We start from the raw sequence: 22,894 nt of genomic DNA, 5'->3' as shown, positions 1-22,894 counted from the left end.
CCACAGGTGAAAAGGAGCGGGCGGCGCCCTCCACACAGCCTTTAGACATTTCAGCCTCCTTCAGGCTTCCATCCTCCTTCTTTTCTTTAGAAAGGTGTCCCACAGGGGGCTTGGGCCCTGAAAAGCTAAGGAAAGAAAAAGTGCCGTGTGGGCTGGGCAGACAGAGGAGGAACACAGAACACAAGCTGTCTGGGGATGCAAAGAGGCTGGCGTCCGGGAGAAAAGGGAGTAGGAACCTGTTTAGCAGCCAGAGGGGCTGAGAGGAGACAGGATGAGAAAATGCAAAAAGAAACAGGGCTTGGGAGCTAAACCTCTCCTTCGGTGACAGAGCTGCTTGGCGCCAAATCAGATTCAGCATAGGGCACAGAGTGTTCAGCACAGTGTCGGGGATGTCAGTGCTGATGGAGGGGAGGGAGCCTCGGTCCCCAGGCCTCTGTCACCTCTCCTGGCTTCCAGCAGTGGGTCGCCCTGCCTCTCTCCTCCAGGCTCGTCCCTTCCTCTCTCTGCAGCCAGGGTCATCTTTCTAGAGGCAGCCCTGACTCTGCATAAAGTCACTGCACAAAGCCCTCTGGTGGCTTCCTATTGGCCCCGGGGTGAAGTTCTGCATCCTCCACACGGCCAGCCCTTCGGGTCCTGGCTCCCAGCCTCTGGGCCCCATCTCTCCCTGCAACCCCTCCCCCAAAGCATGCTCTAGCCAAGCTGTCAGCTTTCCAGCACCTACCCAGTGCCGGACAAATGGCCGCTATCATCCTTTAAATACATACCAAGTCCACAAATGATCACAGACAGTCTGGCCAGTCAAAGAGTTTCCTTTTAGTTTTGCAGTTCTGAGGAGGGCCGACAGCCCAGGCTTGCACACCCACCTCAGTGCCTTTGCTTTGCTAATCTGTCCAGCAGCTCTGCAGTCAGCCTCTGGGCCCCGTGGACTTGGGGGGCTGCCTGGACTTCTACCACCCGCACCCCTGGCTGCCAGCGGAGAACCCCGCCATGCGGCTGGCTGCCCTCCGTGGGGCCCCGGGGGAAGGGAAGGGCTGCCGGCCCAGCAGATGGCTTTCCGGTGGGAGCTCTGGATTAAGCCGTTTGCTGGGACAGGGGCCTCTTCAAGTCCTCTGGCCCTGAAACTCGCCAACAGGAGGGGAGACCAAGGTCGAATCTGAGGTGGGGCTAAGATGCCAGCTCCCGGGCGGGAAGAAGGAGGTGGCTGCACAAAGGGTCCTTCTGCACTGAAGGGCCCCAGCGGGGAGGCCTGCAGCTAGGAAAATATTTTTCGTGGTTTTCACTGCAGACACCTACATTTCTGACTAGCTGAAGGGGAGAAGGCCCCAGCTGGGGGCAGGGGTGGGGGGGGGGCTCCCCACCTGGCCTTGCTACAAGGAACGGCATTGAAAGGAGCTAAAAACATGTTACAGAAAGTTCTGGGAGCACGTTAAGGGCAGATCCGCAAGGAAGCAGGGAGCCCGCTGGCAGGCAAGAGGCAAAGATGAGGAGGTAAGTGAGTCCAGGCTGGGAGGGGGACGCAGGAGGCCCAGTGAGCAGGCCCTCCTCACTCCTCTCTCCCGCTGACAGACCATCCACAGGGACAAACGAGGAGTTGCCTCTCCGGGCTGGGCACCATCTGGGTGGCCAGGAGGCGGGCCAGAGAATGCCAGGGGAGCTGCCAAGTCCTGAATTCATTGTGTCCAGGCCTGCCCTTTCCTAACAGGGGTGTGAGAGAGCAGGGAGACAGGAGGCTGGGGAGACTGGAGAACTCCGGGCTCTCTTCAGGGCATGAGACCTAAGTGCAGGGGTTGAGGGTGTGGAGAGGCAGGTCCGGGTTGTTAGTGAGTAAGCTCCGGACACAGGGCCCAGATTTCTCGCTCTCGGGGGCACAGTGCTCTGTGCAGTGTTGAGTCTCCTTCTGCCTACAACTTAAATAAACATGGGAGCAAATTCTTCCCCAGAACCTCCAGTAAGAGCTCAGCCTGGCCAACTCCTTGAGCTTGGCCTTCAGACCCTAAACAGAGACCCAGTCAAGCCTACCCCAGACCTCTGACCTCCAAAACTGGGAGCTAATAAATGGTGTTTGTTAAATCTCTAAGCTTGTGGTGACTTGTTACTCAGCTAACACAGGTGCCTCCACGTGAAGGTTCCAGATCATGCATGCCAACCCAGGTGAGAAGGAAAAGACCTGATTCTGATTCCAGCCCTAACCTTGGGGTTGCAGCCTCATCCTGCACCCCAGCTGGGCCCCTCCTCCACAGAGAAGCATCCACATCCTTGTCCATGAAGCCTCGGTCGAAGGCCCAAGCTCCCCTCATTGGGCTGGGAAGTTTGAGCACAAACTATTTCACGACAGACCAGTTGAGGGTGAAGAGCACAGCTTCTCAGACCTAATCAGCCACATTTCTTATATGTTTGCTTCTCTGCTAACTTTTCTTGTATTTCTGCTCGTCTCTGAACCTATTGGATCTTTCAGTCCTTGACAAAAGCAAAATCTCTTCCAGCAAGTTATCTAGGACTCCCTAGTTCAGGACCCAGGCTTTTCTTCCTTAAAACTTAGAATGAATTGCTCTCTCTCTCAGTCCCGTGACCTAAATGATGTGCTTCATCCTGAGGCAGAGATGGTTCCCTGGTCCATCAAAATCCCTGCTTCCCCTTTCACAGTATAGAGTTGTCACTAAGGAGCTGAGACTACATTTCCCAGCTGCCTTTGCAGCTAGGTATGACCATGTGATGAGTGTCCACCAATAGAATGTGAGCAGAAGTGATAGGCACCACTTCCGAGCCAAGGTGGTAAGAAGCAGGTGGGCCTCTCCCCATACGTCCCTTCCTCTTCTGCCAGCTGGATGCAGATGACAATGGGACCCTGGGGAATGGCAGAGTCCCCCCGAGATGGAGAAAGCCTGGATCACCAGATGGAGGAAAGCCACTGGCCAATCAAGAATGCCTGCCTTGGTGCGTTATGAGTAAGAAATAAATTTCTAAGACATTTCAACCATTACACATTTGGGGGTCTATTTGAAACTGCTTTTTAGCCTACCTTTTATGATACACATCCTTCTACTTGGCCCTCAACCTGAATCATGTTGCACAAGGTGCTGACTCAACTCCCGGAATGAAAACCTCCAAATAGCCCTGTATTTCACTCCCCTTGGCTGGCTCCCATCCCTGCCCCGGTTCACACTGTCTGCTTGCTCCAAAGTCCGGCTGACTCAGCTGGTCTGGGCCACCATCCATCCGCTGTCAGTGAGTGCCTGGCTCACAGAAAAATGCACATTTATTCCTCCAAAACATAGGGTTCTTTTTTTTCAGCAAAGGTGGCGCAGCAATACATTTGGAGAAGTGAGCTGCTCTTCAGCCCCTGGGCTCCTGATTACTTTGGGATGAAGCCAGGGGGCCCACATCTTCAGCCCTAACTCTCTAAGCGAGAGCTTCCAGTGATGGGGGAAGAGGTGGAGCAGTAATGGAGAGGGGGGAGGACACCAGAAGGAGATGACAACTCTCTCAGAAAGCAATTAAGCTTTTCGTGGTGGCCTCAGGGACAACCTCAAGTTTTTGTACTTTTCCCCCAGGGAGGCCAGGGCGTGGGGGAGGAGCGCAGCTGTAGCTGCAGTTCTTGAAAACTGCTTTGTGAGGTGGCGTTGAGAAGTTTCTGAGAAGCTCCCTGCAGAAAGACGGCCCCACCCTGCCCGCTGCCTGGGGATGCCCACTCCTCCGCCGGCGGCAGTCTCTGTTCTTGGCTGGCATAAAGAGCCAGCGTTCATCCTCTGTCTGACGCAGCAGCGCAGGGAGCCTTGGAATGGACCATAGTGGAGCCCAAAATACAAGAGAGTCCCACCCCAGCCTCCAGATCTGGAGTCTGGTTCCGGATCCCCAGCCCCAGCTGAGAGGACAGGCTGGACTGTGGACAGTCGTGCGGCCTAGAACTGGCCCACCGGGCCCGGGCTCTTTTGTAGCTCGTAGATGCTGTAGCCCAGCTCCCGTATGGGGTCGAGATGCCCTGGAGGTCATAAACTTCCACAGCAGCTCTGTGCCTCAGAGGGCCGCAGGATGCCTCTGCCTCAGCAGTTTCCAGTGCAAATTTGCTTCTGATTTGAGTCTGGAAATAACAGTGGCAGACTCCCCAGGGCCCCAGAATCCAGCCACTGGCTCCTTCTGGCTTTTCCAGTCTGTGAGCAAGATGGCCTCGAGGTTAAACGACAACCACCCAAGCTGGGCTGCCCCACAGTTGCCCAGAACCCACTCGGAGAGGGACCGCGAGGGTCATGGGGCCTCCCCATACTTGTAGGTGGTCACGCAAGATCCCTGAATCCTCTGTGTGCAGTCAAGGGGGCGCCCTTACGTCCAATCTCAGGGAGCTCTTAGCACTCAGCCTGCGGTGGTGATGAGCTCAGGAGCCAGGGGTGGGTGCGTGTCATGCGAGATGCATTTAGAGATTTCAAATGAGAATCTTTCCCCAAATGTCCCCAATTCCTTCTCTGTGGCTTACCACCCCTTCTGCCCAAAGTCCTTTCCAACCACTTAAATCCCTCCTTCACTATACTCAGCTTGTTTCATCTCATTCTGTCACTTAACAACTTAGGACTTCACTCATTATCTCCTTCCAAATGTCCCCTCTCCGAAATAAATTTCTAAGACATTATAAGCTGGGTCCTTTCCATGTTGAGTTTGCAAGCATGTCTAACCTGATTCTGACCTGCAAGCCCCATCTCTCCTAGGGGGACCAGGGGGCCCGAGTTTGACAGGTGCAATGATCCAGTACACGGGTGCTGGGTGCCCCCAGGGAATGCCAGAGACCGAGGTCTTCCCAGGACTGGTGGCTCGGATGACTCCCGGGGCAGAAATAACCTGCCCTTTCCTTCTTCAGTATGACTCAGCAAGAAGCTGGCAGACAGAAAACAAATCTGGTCCGTGATCTTGAAGAAGGGGTAGCAGGCAAGGCCACGGACTAAAGCTGTGTAGGGAGAGGTGCTGAGGCTAACCACAGAGTGGGATGCAGAAAAGGTGCTCAACCTCCCTTAGAATAAGAGAAATCAAATGAAAACTACACCCAGCTCCCATTTTGCACCGAGCAGATTGGCAACCAGCAATGGTTTGACCATGCACTGAGTTGGCAAGGCTGGGGACAGGCTCTCTCCTGCTTTGCTAGCAGGACTGTAAACCATACAGCCACCACGGAGGGCCACTTGGCCATCTCTACTAAATGCAGAAATTCTCTGACCCATCAGTCTCACTTCTAGAAAGGAGCGTCTAGCTGTGCCTGCACGTTTGTGAGATAACAGGTGGCAGTTTTTATAAGAATGACAAGAGACTGGAGGTGCCCTCCATAGAGGACTGATTCTGTTGCAGGAAAATGGGGCAGAAGAGAGGGTGGTCATGTCCTAGGTCTCGGTGAGTCCCTGGGACGCACCCTGCCAAGTGAGGAAGTTTATTTAGAGAGATACACATTCTATAGACAGAATGTGGTCATCTTGGAAGGAAGAGCGGGCTCCGGACGCAGGCGTACCTTTTTGTAACTTAAAACTTTTGAACCGTGTGAGCATGTTACCTATCGAAAAAGAAAATGCAGTTTAAAATACGTGCTCCCCGCCTCTGTAATAGAATGAAATGGCTTGCTTCTCAACTACTGGTTCCGGGACAGCATGAGGTTGGGGAAAGGAGAGGTCATCTGTCTTATATTCCTTACAGAAGAAATGGAGGCTCAGAGAGGTGAAGTGATTTCTCAGAAGTCACACAGCAAGTGGTCAAACCAGGACTTGCTTCCAGGTTTCTGGCTTCCCCTCTCTTGCCTTTCTACATCACCCCGTGGCTGGAGAGTCCCGGGGTCTTGGGTCACTGCTGCCCTAATTTCCACCTTGAACTTGCTCTAAGCCACAGCGCACAGTGGTTCAGCACCAGCTCTGACGTCAGAGGACCGTGTCAAATCCTGGGTCCTCTGTGTCCTACCTGGGTGACTTTGGGGATGTTGCTTGTTGGGCTGAATCTCAGTTCCTTGACCTGCAAAGCAGGAACAATACTACCCACGTCAGAGGGTTATGGTGAGGATTAAACGGACCGAGTGCCAAGAAAACTGGAGCCCAGAAGTTCCAACATGCCCGGCTTAGTCCTCCGAGAGGCCTCGCTGTGGGCTGCCTACTGCTTAGGAATCTTGCACAAATGGAAAAGAGAAGTGTTTTGCATTCACTCCAGCGCTGGCGTTCTTTCTAAGGGTCTTTTCTCTTCCTTTTCTCTTGCTCCCGCTCTGTCTTGTCCTTCTTTCTCCTCAGCTGAGTCTCAGCGGCCTGGAGGGAGAAGAGCTGATGGTCTCCGGAGACCCCGGCCAGCCCAGCTGGCAGAGAAAGGAAAGGCGCTCCTCTTCTCATCCCCAAGCACCTATCCCTGCACAAGTATTCACAATTTCTGTCCTTTGGAAATTACAATCAACCAGAAACAGGAGATGGAGGGGGAAAGGTGAAGGAATGACACATTTTTCTCTCTTTCCCCACTGAATAGGTTGGACCGCTAAACTTTTAGCCAGAGATCATCTTTAAAAAAAAAAAACAAAACAAAACAAAAACAAGATAACAGTTTATTTCTCTGTCATACAGTGGTCTGGAGGTGGGAGGTCATCTCTGCCGGGCTTCCCTTCAGGGAACCAGGTACGCTCCATCTGCCCCACTGCCACTCTCTAAGAACCTTAATCCTCATCTGCAGGGTTGAAGCTGACTTACTGCAGGGCTATCTCTGTGACTTCGTGCACATTCTACAGTTTTACAGCCTAAAGTGACTTTTAGCAAATATTAAATGTGGTGGTGGGGTCCTGGGGGGGTATAGCTCAGTGGTAGAGCACGTGCTTAGCATGCACGTTGTCCTGGGTTCAATCCCCACTATCTCCATTAAAAAATAATAATCAAACAAACAAACCTAATTAACCCTCCCCCTCAAAACGGGGGTCTCCTTCAAGCAAGATCTTGGGCAAATGGAAGGTAGCTTTGTAGGGGAAAAAGGTGGGGTACCCCCTCTAGAAAGACCAATTAGGAAAAGACAGTATCGTAAAGGAGGCAGAGCGGCTATATACTGTATGTGAAGGCAAAGGTGTTCTTTCTTCTGGGTGGACAGAACCCATGGCTTGGTGGTCAGAGGAGGGAATTCAGCACAACGCCTGGATTCCAGCAGTTCTGAAGGCTGGGAAGGCCAAGATCAAGGCACCAGCATGGTCATGTCCTCCTCCTGCTTCATAGCAGTTGCTTTCTGGCTGTGTCCTCATGTGGTGGAAGGGGACAGATAACAGCCCTTAAAGAAAGAAACTGTTGACAAGAAGAACCCATTTCTTTCCTCATTCAGTCTCCCCTTTCTTCTTCTAACTTTGTTTTTCAGTTAACATATGGTAAAACCAACAGTTACCTTTTTTTATTTTTATCTTTTTTTTTTTTTTTTGGTGCTTAGATTTGTGTAGCCATCCCTGCAATCAGGACACAGAACAGTTCTACCGCCCTAAAACCCTCCTTCGAGCTTCCCCTTGGGGACCCACACCCTTTCCCCACCCCTGGTTGCCTGGCAACCACTGATGCATTCTCCATCACTGTAGGTTGTCTTCCTGAGAATGTCATAGAAATGGAATACAGTGTACAACCTCAATCCCAACTCTCTTTGTTCTGGGTAGGACTGTGACACCCAGATCAGACCTTGAGTAGGTTCTAAGGGAGGGAGAAATGCTGATTTCATAGAAAACTCAAAAGCAGCCAATCACCTGCTTCCTGGAAGAACAGACTGTATTTTGCCTAAGAAATATGGAGAATGCAAATTTGCTTTCTTCTACTCACTATGGAGTAAAGTGTTTATAAAAAGGTTCACAGACTAATGAATGCTCCCCACTAGGCTGCAAGACCAAGTTGTATTCATTTTCTTTGACAGCTAAATGGTCACAACATTTTTTTTAACAGATAGCGTATCTTTTATTTATTTATTTATTTGTACTGAAGTAGAGTTGATTTACAATGTTCTGTTAGTTTCTGGTGTACAGCAAATTGATTTGGTTATATATATATATATATATATATATATATATATATATATTCTTTTTCAGATTCTTTTCCATTATAGTTTATTACATGATATTGAATATAGTTCCCTGTGCTCTACAGTAGGACCTTGTTGTTTATCTGTTTCATATAGAGAATTGTGTATCCATTAATCTCAAACTCCCAATTTATCCCTCCTCCCCCCAGGGTCACAACACTTCTGACTTCACCTGCAAGATATTACTTGTCCACTGCAAACATGTTTTTCATCAGGTCAAATAACTTGCCATGTAGTTTCTTCTAAAGTTGGAGTTAAAACTCACGTTGTCTTGTTCTGTGATTGTCAGGTCTGGATATACTGCCGTCTAATTCTCTGGTTTCTAGGACAGACGAGGCTGGGGCTCAACACCAAAGCTAAGCACAGAGTTGGCGTGGGAGTGGGTTTGCTGGTCCCACTGGTCCCGCCAGCACTGGGAGTTGGGAGCACCCTCTCTCTCCAGGGCCTCCTTCCTGGGACTGGAGACCTCGTGGTCCTTCGGTCCTTCGTGGTCCCTCTCCTCCCGGGTCCCCTGCTCTTGCTGCTAGACCTGGGGCCCCATTTTGCCCCCCTGTGAACTGGCAACTACGCTATCTGACCTGCCCATCTCGTGGAATTGTTGCAAGACTCAAATGATCAAGTGCAGAAAATGTCTGGAAAGCTGCAGCCCAAACTGGCTTCTCCAGGGAATGGAATGGGGGAAGTGGGGAAGGGAGGGGCCCAGGGGGACATTGCTCATCTTGGGGAACAACTCTGATCTTGTTTCAAAATTTTTAACAAGTATGAATTCCTTTTGTGATTTAAAACAAAAAAAAAATTGTCAATGTTCACAATGACCAAATATGTTAACATAAAAACATGTTTTGAGGTCTTCAAGAAGTTTCCAGCCCTGCTAAGTTGCTAGCTACTCTCTGTGCCTGTGTGTGAGTCGCATGGTCCAGCTGTGGGCACTTTTATTCTGAGGATGCCAATGAGATCAGGTGGGATGCGGACCAGGGTTCCAGGGAGACGTAGCGTGGCTCCACTTGGCTGTGAGTATGGCTTTTCTCTCCTCCCTCTGAGCCCCCAGGTAAGGGACATAAGTTTCTCCCCGACTGTCTGGCCAGATCAGCTTACAGGCAGGAGCTGTGGTGCCAGAGGGAGGGATGCTACAGAAGAGAATGGAGTCAGCACAGAGTACGTTTTAAAAAATCAATCGCTGGGGCAGCAGCCCACCAGAGTAAGCGGGCTGGCGCCGGGGCCATCGTCCCAAGAAACCAGCTTGCAGCTGAGGGTTCTGGTCATGCTGACGGCTCAGCAGGCACTGAGGCCAGCCTGGGCCAACTGTATTCAGTGCCCCAGCGCACAGCCAGGGGCTGCCACACCTTCCGAGACAGCGAGGGGGAATGGGGCCATGTGCATTTGTACCTGTTTATTTGCTGTTCGAAGCTCCTTGCATGTGGGTGTGGGTGCTAATTTCCCCGTGTGGCTGGAGCCTGCCCAGGACAAACCCTCCCTTGCTCACAGCCCCTCCCAGGTCTGGGAAAGCAGCCGGGGGGGTGCAGTCCATGGAGAAGCCGGGAGACCCAGGAGCAAGAAAAGGGACAACATAAGGAGACCAGTGTTGTTCCTAACATTTCTTTTTAATGTCTCAACTTTGAATAAGATCATCTACACACGCATTTATTTGCTACTGAAAATTGAAATAGCACATCAAAAATTTTTATTACAACACAAATTTTTGAAAACCAGAGAATTTAGTAAATACACGCTGCTCTGATTATGCAATGGCCAAACCACCCCACCCACTGTCACATCCTGCAGGTCCCCAGGATGACCCCCAAGAAGGGAGAGAGAGGCGGGGATGGGAGGGAGCCCAGGCCCCTCCAGCCAGCTGCAAGCTGTGCACAGCAGGTCACTTTAACAGCTGACCTCAAATTACAGTGGTTCTCACTTCTCTGGAATTTACCTTCTGCCCCCAGGCTCCGAGAATTTACCCCGACACCTAACCATTTGGGAAAGGGCCATACCTGTGGCTGTTAGTTTATTTACTGGGCACCTTCCATGGCTCAGACTTATGCTGAGAACTGCTAGGTTAAATCTTAGTTAATCCTCATAGCAACCCTATGAGGTGGCTTTTATTATCTCCATGTTGCAGGTGAGGAAACCAAGGCTCAGAGAAGCAATAACTTGCCCCAGGGCACACAGAGATACCCAGAGTCGAAAGGGAAGCATGAGAGTGGATATACAAGAAGAAAAGGATGGGAGTGGGCAAGGGAGCTTGGGAACCTCTGCAGACAAGGGGGCAGAGAAGCAGCCCCATTGGAACAGCTGCATTTTTACATTCCAGGGAGGAAGAGGGCCGTTTCCCTTGAGTCTGCCTCTTGTACACCTGCCAGTCTTTCCCAGGGGAGCTGACTGTCCTGAGTGGAAAGACTCTTTAGGGGTGGCTGGGTGAACATCCCTAATGCCCTGTGTACTGGGTTGAATGGTGTCTCCCCAAAATTCCCATCTACCCAGAACCTCAGGTTATGATTTTATTTGGAAATAGGGTCTTTGCAGATATAATTAAGGTCAGGATTGAGATGGGTTCAGACTGGATTAGGATGGGCCCTAAATCGAATGAGAGTGTCCCAGTAAAAATCAGAAAAGGAAACACGGAGACTTAGGGAAGACAGCGATAAGAAGATGGAGGCCAAGACTGGAGTGATGGGTCTACAAGCCAAGGGTTGCTGGCAGCCTCCAGAAGCTGGGAGAGGCCTGTAAGGATCCTTCTCTAGAGCCTTCAGGAAAAGTGTGGCCCTGCTAACACCTTGATTTCTGACTCCTGGCCTCCAGAACTGTGAGAGAATACATTTCTGTTCTTTGAAGCCCCCCAGTTTGTGATAATTTGTTACGACAGCCACAAGAAATTAACACACCACGTGTGAACTTTCGAAGGTAGTTCCTGGTGTCCCAGGTGCCTGGCACACTCCAAGGGCCCCAACGACGACGTGAGCTGGATGAGAGAACAGACAGGGAGAGGATGCTGGAAGGGAGAAATCAGCTGGGGGCCCAGGATTGGTTTGGAAATCTGAGGAGGGTAATGTAAATTTTAAGGGAAGACTCTGCTAAGAGTCAGGAATGAGGTCGGGAAATAAAGAGGAGGAGCAAGGCTGACCGGCCAAGGCTCCATCTCCCCTGTAACTGAGACCTACAAAGAAAGAGGGCGGTGACAAGTTCTTTATTAAAGAGAGGTAGCTAATTCAACAAACAGATTGTTGGGTCAGCTTCCCTCTCCCACTTCAAGCCGCCCTCCCCACCCCCACCTCGGGGCTTGCGCCTGCTCAGCCGTCCAGCAGACAATCAGCAACCACTCCCACAAAGCCATTCACTGCTAGGTCAGAGCTGTGGTCAGGGCGTGGGAGTGAGGCCAGGCTGGGTGGTGGCCACGAAGCAGCCTCGATGCTGTGACTCTGACCTTGGTACCCCAGGGCCCGGGCTCTACCAGGATTCCTGCTGCCCAGGACAAGCCAGCAGCACCTAGGTGATGGGGGGTAAGGGGGGCTTGGGGACTAAGGCTGCCCTGTAGCTTTTGTTTTGAGGGGCTTCTTCCTGTCCCGAGGTTCCACCAAAGCCAGGTACCCCTGTGGTCATAGCAACAGTGCTTCTAAGCTGTGCAGCTCAGAGGCCGGCGTAGTGGGGACTGCCCCTTGTTCTGGGTGGTAGCTTGTCTCAAAGATGGCAGCCATCAATTCCTGCCCTCGCATGTACACATCACTGCCCCCCTGAGAGGTGGAGTCCGCTTCTCCACTGTTGAGCCAAATCCACACCCAACTCTTGGAAGGACTGGACATCTCTACCTGCTCTTGGAGTTGGGAGCTGCAGCTTCAGAAGCTGGGGCCGTTCTGCTGGAGAGAGAGACCACATAGAGGAGCCCAGTGGGGCCTTCTGATGACCGCAGCCCCAGCTGCTCTCTGATCACAACTGCATAGAAGCCCCACCCCCAAGACCAAAGTTAAATGGGCCAGTTGAGCCCCGTCAACCCACACAACCACGAGAGATAAAAATATTGTTTTAAGCCACTGAATCTGGGGGGAGCTTATTACACAGTCCTTGGTGGTAAGGATACTCTGAGTCACCCCCTCATCCCTTTCTCCAGTCTTGTTCACTGGCTCCTTTAGGGTAACGAAGACCACCCCCGTCCAACCTCCAAGTCCACGGTCCCTCATTGATGATTTGGCTCAATGGTCTCCCGGGTAACCAGCCCTGGTTACGGGGCTGAGTTGCTGGGTGGTGCCACTCTTTCTAGGGTTGGTAGGAAACCTCGAAATTAAAATCAACAAATGTTTGTAAAGCAGCTAGGATGTTCATGGCACTCTGAGGAACTCAAAGAGACATACAACACTTTTTGTTTGCAGAGCATTAAGTAGCTTAGCAAGCACTCTGACTTACTGAATCTCATTTCACCCGTGACAACCATGAAAAGAGCGAGGCAGACATCATTTCTTTTGTTATCAAACAGGAAACTACACTAGACTACACAAATAGGAGAGGCAGAGCCAGGGCTGGAAGCCAGGTCACCTGGCTGCCTGTCCACAAGCCTCCTTCATGTGGCACTCCTATTGTCCCCAAAGCATCCTGGATAGCAGTTTGGGACTTGGTCAGGCCCATTTTCCCAGGGAACAGAGAACTGGGGAAAAGAAACTGACCACAGGTAGTATGTTTGTGTTGTAATTATGGGTCTGAAGTCACCTTCCTGGGTTCAGGCGTGGCTTAGTTGTAATAACTTGGCAGTCACTTACCTTGCTGGGCAGTCGTCAACCTGGGGAGAGGGCGGACTTGTGTGACGGTCTCAAATGACAGAGTATGAGGAAGGGGCCCTCGGTGATTCTGGAAGCTAGGTCACAAAATGCAAGCCCTTTGCTTTGCTCTGCATGAGCAGTCTGACCTCCCCTGGCTGCCAAGCTGTGAGGAAGCCCAAACCAGCCCATGTGGGGAGGCCACAGAACCTCCCAGTGGAGCCCTTCCCAAATTCCTAACCCAAAGAAACCATGAGAGGTAAGAAGAAGGTGGTTGCTGCTTGAAGTCACTAAGTTTGGGGGTTATTTGCTGCCCAGAGTGGGCTGGAGAGGGTTAGTGGGCTGAATGGCGCCTCTCCCTCCAACCCCTCCCCCTGCCAAAATATACATTCACCTGGGACCACAGAACATGACCCTATTTGGACTAAGGGTCTTTACAGATGTAATAAAGATCTTGAGATGACATCATCTTCGACTGGGGTGGCCCTACATCCAATGACAAGGGTCTTTATAAGAGACAGGAAAGAAGACACAGAGACAGAGAGAAAATGGTCATGGGAAGCAAGAGGCAGAGGCTAAATAATGTAGCCACAAGCCAAGGCACACCTGGAGCCCCCAGAGCCATCAAAGGCAAGGAAGGCTCCTCTCCCTAGAGCCTTCAGAGGGAGGGTGGCCCTGTTGACACCTTGATGTTGGACTTCTAGCCTCCTGAACTGTGAGAGGGTAAATGTCTGTCATTTTAAGCCACCAATCTTGTTGTCGTTTGCTGTGGCAACCCTAGGAAACTAACACAGGGGGCTAGTGGCAGTTCAGGACCTGCTGCTGTCATTTGATGAGTCCTGAATCAGATGCAGTACTGAGAAACTGAAGTGTTTCTCAGAGGAACAAGAGGACAGAAGCTTTGTGGTCAGGCCCCCTTGGGTGATGGGCGATGCCTGTTTGCCACAAGTCGGCGAGGCCCAGAGCAGGCAGAAGATCAGGGTAGGAAGCAGAGAGGGGTGGCTTGCCATTGATGTGCTGTCATTGTTCCTTACAGAAAAGTTCACATAAAACAAAAATAAGCAAAAAGACGAACGACCTGTCAGGGTATCTCAATGTCTTAACCTCAGAGTACAGGTTACCTCCCTACAATTTTCATAATTCAACTTCTTGGCTGAGTGTAGCCAAAAATTCTTTCCCCAAAAAATCTTGTGCGGATTTGGGATTAAGTCACCATCCAGCTGGAGTTGGTATAACTAAACTATGACGCTTCACAGAAGCATGGATGTCTGTAGTGGCAACAGGTTTTGAAAAGGGGGCTGCCAACTTCAGCGCTGACAAGATCAGGCAGGCAGCATGAATGAGAGATGGTGAGTGGGAGACACAATAGGGAGTGGCGAAGAGTGGGGCAAACTGCATTGCTCCAGCTGATGGCTGTTGTTGGAGGAATGAGGACCCACAGCTGCCACATCTTCCAGTTTTCTAAGAGAAGCTGGAGATCTAGATTTGCATGTAAAATCTGCTTTTTAAGGTTTAGCAATCAATTCAAATTTGAAACATTGGGTGGATAAAACGGAGCGCGTCTGCAGGCTGAAAGGGGCCGGAGAGCTGCGGTTTGTGACATCTGCATTTGTGACCGTCTCACTCAGCCTGGCACCGTAGATGCCTTCCATGCTCCTTGAACCCTCCACAGGTGGGCGGCCCGCTGCCAAGCCCTCAGCCACTGCAGTCACCCGCAATGGTGCACCCAGAGGAAACTCAGAATGAGAAAGAACAGAATGCCAGCCCTAGAGAGCTAAGGTGCCTATCAAAGGAATGGCTTCAGGGAGCCCAGACCCTTGCATCTTCCCATGCATAGAAAAAGCACTGAATTCCTTAACTCGAAATGTCTAGTTTTCTTTAATTAACAGTAATCTTTGGATGTTCCGACTACCTGGTCTTTGTTGCAAAAACTCCTGTATACCCTGGCTCCTCCCTTACCTCCTCAGAGCAGTCCCTTAGAGTGATCTGAGAGGCCGTCTCCCAAGGTTGAAGTCGTCAGAAAGTCTGCCTAGTAAAATATAATTCTTAACTTCTAGGTGGTACATTTTTTCTTAGTCAACAATGCTTACCTCCCAAGTGCTGTATGTTCCTCCTTGTGACCACCAGCCACCAAGATGGCCCCGAGGGGCTTCCCTGTGTAGTTGCTTTCCACACTGAAGAGCGCTGACCTGTGTAACTGCAAACAGATAAGGTAGGGGGTCCCTGGAGAAAGAGAACCAGGCATGGCTTTCTTGACAGAAGAGAAGCCATTTTGGGCCTAAGCCATTTTGTGATCTAGGACATTGTGTTTGTCCTTAAACAGGTCTCAGTAATTAATGATCTTAAGGGAACAAAAGAATGTAGAAACCTTGACTGTTCTCAGGCAAGAGACGTAACAATCGCAAAGATAATAAATCAATTGTAATGGCCCCCAGTTCTCTTTCGATGGTAATGATTAACCTGAAGCGCTGAACTGTTGCAGGAAAATGGGGCGTGAGAGGATGGTCACATCCCAGGTCTTGGATGAGTCCCTGGAATGAGCACCCTGTCAAGTGAGAGTCCTTGGCTTCACGTAGGAAAGGATTTAAGAGCTAGCCATAGTAAAGTGAGTTTATTTAGAGAGAGACACTCCATAGACAGAATGAGGGCCATCTAGGAAGGGAGAGAGGCCCCAGGGCACGGGGTCATCTTAGAAAGTGAGAGTGGCCTAGGAAATACACATTCCATGGGCAGAATGCGGGTCATCTCAAAAAGTGAGAGGCAGCCCCAGGGTATGGGGCTGTTAGATTTTATGGGCTGGGTAATTTCATAAGCTAACAAGTGGGAGGATTATTGCAACTATTTTCAGGAAGGGGTGGGGATTTCCTAAAACTGGGCCCCCTGCCCACTTCTGGGCTTTCTGTAATCAGCCTTGAAACTGTCACAGAGCCTGGGGGTGTGTCATTCAACACGCTAATGTATTAAAGTGAGTGTATAATGAAGCTCCAAGTCTACCGGAAGTCGAGTCTTCTGCCATCTTGGGCTTAGTATGTTCTAACCAGCTTTTTCTCATATCCTCAATGGCTATGTCATTCTTTTAATGTCTTTTTAAAAAAATATAAACCTTTTTTTTTGTGGGAGGTAGGCAATTCGGTTTTTATTTATTTATTTTTAAATGGAGGTATTGGGGATTGAACCCAGGACCTCGCGCATGCTAAGTACGTGCTCTACCACTGAGCTATACTTCCCCCAAGCAATGTCATTCTTTTAATGGTTGTGCCCTGCCCCCTTCCATCCTGTCTTACAACCACCAGATCAACTGGAACCTAAGGGAAGATGATGATATTTTCTGACTCTCATGACTTCAATCAGCTAAAGCTTGGACTCTATCCACTGTCCAAGCCCCTCCACGAATATGCATGTACCCATAGCTTAAAACTTCCCCCATTTTGCTGTCCAGAGATACACTGCTTTGGGAAAGATCCCTGGTGTTCTTACTTGCTGCAAGTAATCAATCCTTCCTTCTCCTGATCTCTGCCTTTGCTGTGTCTTTTGGCTTGATGCCCACCAAGAGCAAATCTAGTTTTTGGGTGACATAACCAATAAGATCTTGTAGAAATAATAGTATGTGCCTTCCACAGCTCAGTCACTATGTTTGGTTTCTGCCTTGCCCTCTCTTGGAACACGTGGACTGGGAAAAGCCCACAACCATGTCCTGAGACCACTCAGACAATCTGTGGAGCATTCGTGTGATGAAGAACTGAGGCCTTCAGCCAACAGCCAGCTCCATGTAAGTGCTTCATCTTGGAAGCAGGTCCTCCAGCTCCAGTCCAGCCTTCAGATGAACTTGCAGCCCCAGCCGACATCTTGGCTGCAGCCTTATGAGAGACTCCAAGCCAGACCCCTCAATAATCCGCTGTCTCATTCCTGACTCCCAGAAACTGTCTGTCATAATAAATGCTTATTGTTTTTGTGCCACTAAATTTCATGGTAATTTGTTACGTGGCACTAGATGTCAAATGCATCCCCCCCATCTCAACAGAGGCAGTGTGCATAGTAGTTAAGAGCACAAGTTCTGGAGTCAACTATCACTAGTTATTGCCCGTGAACAAGCTACTGCAGCCTCTTTGGGTTTCCTCATTTATAAGCATGTAGAATAATTGTATCCACTTCAAAGACTGTGGGAAGGAGCTGAGAAGTTACTACATGACTTGTAACAGTCCCTGGCACATAGTAAACATTAGTTATTTTTATTATACAGGTGAGAAAACAGCTCAAGAGACATGTCCATGGCTACCAAGCCAGCTACTCAGCAGTCAAGCTGAGTTCTGGACCCAGGTCTCCTGACTCCCTGCCCAGTGCTCATAGTTTAACTGAATGGCTGGGGAACTGGAATGCTCTGTGAGTCTTTAACTTCTATCATCTTCTCCCCCCTGCAACAGGCTGTTTTATCTGCAAAGCACTGTCAACAGCTGGCTGTACACATTGTGCTGGGAGTTGGGGGGGAGGGGCTGCCAGTAGGGTCAGACCGTGGCTCTGGCCCCCGCCCCAGAGAATCCCTCAGCCCTTGCAGGGGCTGCATTAGAGAAGCATGCGAGCGCAGGCAGCAGAAGGGGCTGTTCTGGATCACATTTCATTGCCAGGGTGGGTCCAAGAACTGGAATGAGCCGTTGTTTTCAGCCCTGGTTAGGAGAGCTGGACAACTGCTTTGAAATGCAATATGGTCTTAGGGCGAAAGGGTTGTCGGGAGAAAATCTCTGTGCACGGCCGCTTTCGTTTAAGTACCGCAAAATGACCTTGGGCAGAGGCCCGGAACCACTGTCCCCACCCCACCCCCAAAGAAATACCTACTCCCTTTTTTTATCTTAAGTCTGTGTCTCCAGTCCCACATCTGAGAGCAGGAAAAACAGTGAATGGTGGTAGTGAATGAGGCAATGGGGAAAAAAAATCAGATATATGAAAAAGCAGTGGCATTTGACATTTACCTTTGAATGAGCAGTATCACTTATGAAAACTGAATGCAAAGCATCTCCAGGTGTGCTTGCAGCTTTCCAAAGACTCACGGCCAGTGTAGCCTTCTGGAAAGCATCAAGGGAGGTTATTGGGTGTGGTTTTGCCGAAATTGCCACCTCAAAACACACCCCTTAGGCACAAGGATTATTTTGAGCTGATTGTTTTGAGAAACAGCACCCAGAGGAGAAACTTGGACAGCATGGCCATGATTACCCTTTTGCAAGGGAAATTTACATTTATAAGGGAAACCTCCACCTGTAGTGCTGTGGACTTCCACTCTAGCAAGAAGAGGAAAGGCTCCAAATCCCTAAGATGAGACGATCTTATCAATGGAGAAGGCACTGATGGAAATTTGCATAACTTTATCCTTATTTACCACGCTTTTCTTGGTCAAAGGCACACACTGCCTCCCCCCATTACTGGCCTCCTTCAGACCTTTCCTTGGTCTTAAACTGAAGATAGTATTTAAGCCTGAATTCTAAGCCACTTCTTTGAGTTATTCATTTTCCCTTGGGTTTCTCCCACGTATACACGAGGTATACACATTAATAAACGTGTTTTCCTCTTGTTAGTATGTCTTTTGCTGCAGAGTTCCCAGCAGAGAACGTAGAAGGGTAGAGGGGAAATTATTCTTCCCTCCTCTACATCACCATGACCTAAAATGTCCCAGAAGAGCATCCACGGCCCTCACATCACTTCAGCTGACTTAATTTTTCTCTGGAGCTCTACCATGGCCAAAAAGAAGAGTTTGGGGGAGAAGGGGGCAAGACCAGACACCAAGAGAAAACAGTCCAATGATGACTGCCTCTGACCTCCAGGAAGAGGAAACTATAAGGGGTCAACTCCTGAAGCATCTCTGTGAGGGCTGGTCTTGGGGGCTGGTTCACATTTTCTTCTTGAGCTCTGTCCCCTCTTCCTACCTCCTGGATCCTCAGCTTCCAGCAGGCAAGAGTTCAGAGCCTTCAAATAGAATCCAGCCAATGCCTCCCACTGCAGCATTGCCCCCCTGAGGACTCCACGCCCTAATTTACCCTCGCTGCTTCTCTCCCCATCCCAGTCCCGCTCCCAGGAGTGTGTTCATTTAATCATACTGCTCTCCAACCACACGCCGTCCAGTCAGTCAGCAGCCGCTCCTCAGCCCCTGTTGTATACATCACTTTACTTTTCTGGGAAGCATCTGCTTGTATTCAAAAGAGATTTGTGTTTCAGTGACTCTCAAACTCTATTAGACACGACCGTCACTTGGAGCACTTGTTAAAATGCAGACTCTGGGCGGGTTCAGAAAATCTATAGCCTCGATGATAAGTTCTAGGAGATGGTGAGACTTGAACTCCAAGGAACCATGCCCTGACTGGGATGATTTCAGACCGGGCTGGAAAATATTTGAGATGGGAGGGCAACACAAAATATTACTGAACAGAGAAGTTCATGTGCCGGATGCACAGTGAGGCCAAACAATCTGAAACATCAGAGTTGGGAGCAGAGAAAGGTTTATCGCAGGGCCGATCAAGGAGGATGGGTGGCTTGCTTGAAAAATGCAAATTCTCCGATGGTTTTTGGGGGAAAGTTTTTATAGGCAAAATTTGGGGTGAGGGCAGCAGGGTGTGTGTCTGTCTTCTGATTGGCTAGTGGTGAGGTCACAGGGCAATGTTCCAGGAATCTTGTGCTCAGCCTGAATTTGCCATCCTCCACCTGGGTAGGGGCCCTAATCTCTGCAGAGGTGAAAAATACTGTTACATACTTTCACTGAGGAGGAACCAGGACCCTGCCCCCAAGACCGCACTACTGTTTGACTGTTCCACCCTTGTCTCTGCACCCCCCCCCGCCTTCCCTGATTAGCACCTGTTTGAATCCGCCCTTTGGAACTCAGGGAAGGTCAAGGAGACTGAATGAAGCCTATTTCCTACAAACCACAAATGGAATTGGGGGACAAGGAAGGGATCTGTACCAGGGAGGACCCCACAGGATCTTGCTGCATTTCAAATAATGACTTCTTGATCCTTAGTCACGCCTTCAACACAGGAGGAACAAAGAGTGGATGTGCGGAGGAACAGAAACCTGCAAGGCTCTCCTTTCCTGGAGCACTTCCCTGCGAGTCTACTCTGTGCCTCGCACCCTGGCTCCACCCTTACACTCACCCTCCAAAGTCCCTCATTCCCCCAGAAGCAGGGAACCTGCCCACCCAGGTGTGACCACACAGAATCCATGGGGCATCCATGCCATTTGCATTTTTGCCTCTGTTTGACCTCTTTTCCTCATAGCTGACTTGAACAGTTCTTGATTTAGCCTTGCTTCTCAAGATCAGTGTGCATCATTAATCAGATTTGGAAAGGGTCAGGGGGCCATGGATTTTTAGAAACAGTCTCTTAGGCTTCTTGGCAGAGAATCAGTTTCGATAGTCCAGAATGGAATGAGAAATCTGCTTTTTAAACAAACACCACAATCCTGATTCTGAAGCCGTGCACTGAAATTTAGGAAAACCTAAGGACTAGCTTCGCCATTATTTTTGTAAGTTGGTTTCTCCCTACACAGATCAGCAGTGGCGGGAGACGAGCCTGGGACCAGAAGGTCCCAAATCACTGGACACTCTGGCCAGGGGTTCTCAGATCTATGGTTGCATGTAATCTCTACAGCAATTGCCCTGGGGGCCAGGGATGATCACCTTACTTTACAGATGAGCAAATTTGGACAACTCTGTTCCTCCTTCTGGCTCTGAAACTCTGATTCCATGGCAGGAAGTCAGAATGCCAGGCTTATGGTTTACATCCATCACCTGTGTCCTTAGGTAGGCTCTCTTTCCAGCCTGGCCTCCAGTTCCCACAGGAGGATGATAAAACCAGCCAGCATCTCAGGGGGCTTCTCTGAAGGCCCTCCAAAAGCAGGTTAATCGTGGGGGCTTAACTTTGTTGTAAATTAGGTTCGATTGTGACTCTAATCTTCTGTCACCCAAATCCAGTTTTCTTCCTTGTCCTTGATTGCTTACACTGCAGAAGCAAATCATCCAGCCTCAGTTTTAAAAAGAAGGGAGGAAGGAAGGAAGGAAGGAAGGAAGGAAGGAAGGAAGGAAGGAAGGAAGGAAGGAAGGAAAAGAAAGGAGGGAGGGAGGGAAGGAGGGAGGAAGAAAGGCTCTCAGAGGAAATCCATCATTGCGTTTAACTGGGAGGGACTGTACCAGAATGTCAGTGAGTGGGTTAATGTAGCAGGGTGAGTATGAGGACAAACTGTAAAACTAAAGGAAAATGATTACGGGGCCACGTGGTGTGAGTGACAGCAAGAATGAAGGCCATTGCATCAGAGGGCTGAAGTATAGATTGTTTATGGCCAGGTCCCACTTTAGCATAACCACAATTGCCATTAAGACCCTCAAATGCACCATCAGTGGTTCTGAACTTTGCATAATAACCGAACTCTGCCTTCTCATCAGAGGGAAGGCGAACAGCAAGCAAACCAAAGGGGCTGAAATTTCAGCTGCTGCCAGGCGTCCCGGGGCTCTGTCTCACTCCCAGAATAGCGCGGCCAGGTTCCCAGCAGCCTCTGGCCACACCGCAGCTGGGCTTCCGGCAAGGGATTCGGGACTTGAGACCCAAGTAGCCCCGGGAACAGCTGGGACTGGACTCCACCCAGAAGCCAGCTGGCTGGCCCTGCCCGTCTCTGGTGAGTGCCGGCATGCCTGGCTCTCTTGTGGCTCCCCAGCTCTGCCCCCCATCACCTTGGGGTCCTGGCTGAGTTTGAGAGACAGGGCACCCTCAAATCCCAGGCAAGGGGATGGGGGCAGAGACGGGGTCTTTTCAACACTCTTGGGGGATCTAGGCTGGTGGCTGGCGAGGCTGGTGAAAGGCTGAGCGGTCCTGAAGGCAGGGCAGGCTGCGCGCGGTGTGCGCAGAGGATGTGACCATGGGGGCCAGTGGCCATCAGGAGAACAGACCTTAAGAAGAAGGGGCCGAGAGGGAGACTCATAGCCCTGCCACAGGCCAGGGACTGGCCCAGGGCAGTGCTGCTGTGAGGCTGGCTGGCTTCTAAGGTGAAGGGATTCTTGGGAGAAGGGAGGGTGGCTGCGAAGGGAGGTCGCAGGCTAGATTGCAGGTCAGCTCTGCTTCCGACGTCCTCTTGTGCCAGCCTGTGCGGATCCTTCATCTATTCTGTTGCAAATACTGATCGAGGCCCTAAAGCGGGTGAGGCACCCAGGGAACACAAAGATGGATCATGCACAGATCTTTCCCTCAAAGAGCTTACACCCTGGTTGAAGCCATAAGACACATCCACAAATATTTACAGGAAGGGAAACGAGCTACTTAAGTGACACCAAAGCGCTTTTGGGGCAGAGCACAGCAAGGCGCTAGTCCGGTGGAGTTAAAACAAACGGGTTCTAATCCTCAGTTAGTCACTTAACCTTTCTGAACCTCAGTTTTAAATTTATAAAATGAAGATGTTATCAACCTTACTGAACTCCTAGGGTTGTCGAGATCAAATATCTGTAAAAGACACTTTGAAAATTGCACAGTGCTGCACAGAGATAAGCTGTTATGAGTGCATTATCAGAGTGGCCAGTGTTTCTCTGAGCTTCTTGGCCTGGGATTCTGGGAGCCAGAGGGAGCCAGGGATCTGAGTGTGGGGCTCAGGACCGCAGCATGGCCAAGCCTAGACACGGAGCCCACGCTTCACCCTAGGGAAGGCTGATAGCATCCTTCAGTTCTCGGTCAGTCATTTCAGCCTTCCCACCCATTTTTGTCGTATGTATTGAGCACTATCCCAGGGCTGCAGGGAAGGCAAGGTGTGAAATCTAGAGTCCACTCCCCACTGGGCCTATCCGGAATTAGGGGGGCTAGATGTCTGTGTATAAGATGCAGCTGAGAGTGCGAAGTGGGCAAGATTGGCAAATTCATGCTCTGGGAGAGCAGAGGGAGGAGGACTGTGGGGTGGGGTCACCAGCAAAAACTTTGGGGAGAAGCAGAGGGCAGGAGGGAGATTGGTTCAGAGAGGCGCCAGGGAGGGGGTGTCCTGGATTGAGAGTGGGGGACATCGTGAGTGAAGCCACAGGAAGGTCTGTTCAGAGCTGACTTCTCAGGCTGGAGTGGTCATTTCCTGTGGGGAAGAGGCAGGGGACGGGGCTGCAGCGCAGTTTGGGT

At 50.4% G+C, this 22,894-nt stretch overlaps 1 long non-coding RNA gene across 1 annotated transcript in view; it reads right to left on the bottom strand.

Annotated features, from left to right (window-relative positions):
• Positions 1 to 6,598: 6,598 nt before the first annotated feature.
• Positions 6,599 to 22,894, bottom strand: part of LOC135323245 (uncharacterized) — a 20,940-nt gene continuing 4,644 nt past the window's right edge. The window contains exons 2-3 of the long non-coding RNA XR_010384561.1: positions 14,867 to 14,973; positions 6,599 to 7,251 (exon numbers count right to left, since the gene is read on the bottom strand). This is a non-coding gene — a long non-coding RNA (uncharacterized LOC135323245). The remainder of the gene's footprint in view (positions 7,252 to 14,866; positions 14,974 to 22,894) is intronic.

This window comes from Camelus dromedarius, chromosome 16 (assembly GCF_036321535.1).
Source record: "Camelus dromedarius isolate mCamDro1 chromosome 16, mCamDro1.pat, whole genome shotgun sequence".
Taxonomy (NCBI): domain Eukaryota; kingdom Metazoa; phylum Chordata; class Mammalia; order Artiodactyla; family Camelidae; genus Camelus; species Camelus dromedarius.
The sequence above is the reverse complement of the archived record's forward strand: the minus strand, read 5'-3'. Positions and strand labels throughout refer to the sequence as shown.